Below are 440 nucleotides of genomic sequence, written 5' to 3' on the forward strand. Positions count from 1 at the left end.
AGCCGCGCGGGGGCCCGGGAGGTTGGCCCGGGGTCGACCTGGCGCCCGAGCTCCGGCCCCGGAAGTCCGTATGAGGTTTTTGAAACGGGCCTTGCCCGGGCCCTCGCTCCAGGAGGGCAGACACTTTCGGCGGTTGTTCCCGGTGGCTGGGCCAGGTGCCGCATCTACAATATTGCCAGGAAAGGTTCGCGGAGATTTTCAGGGACACAGTTTTCAGGACCCTTGATGCCCATCTTCGGTTCCAGGAGGGTGGGCTGCAGATCCTCCGGGGCACGACCGTGGTGCAGGAGGAGGTCAAGCCCGAGTTTGGCTCCATGTCGACTGGTTCTCCGCCCCGGGTGGCCAGGCCGGGCGGGAGTTCCAGGAGCCCGGCCACAATTCCACTTCGACCCAGTCTACCGCTTGTGGGGCGGGCAGGCCCGGGGGCCTTCGGTGTGGGC

Source organism: Alligator sinensis, unplaced genomic scaffold, assembly GCF_000455745.1.
Source record: "Alligator sinensis unplaced genomic scaffold, ASM45574v1 scaffold2307_1, whole genome shotgun sequence".
Taxonomy (NCBI): Eukaryota; Metazoa; Chordata; order Crocodylia; family Alligatoridae; genus Alligator; species Alligator sinensis.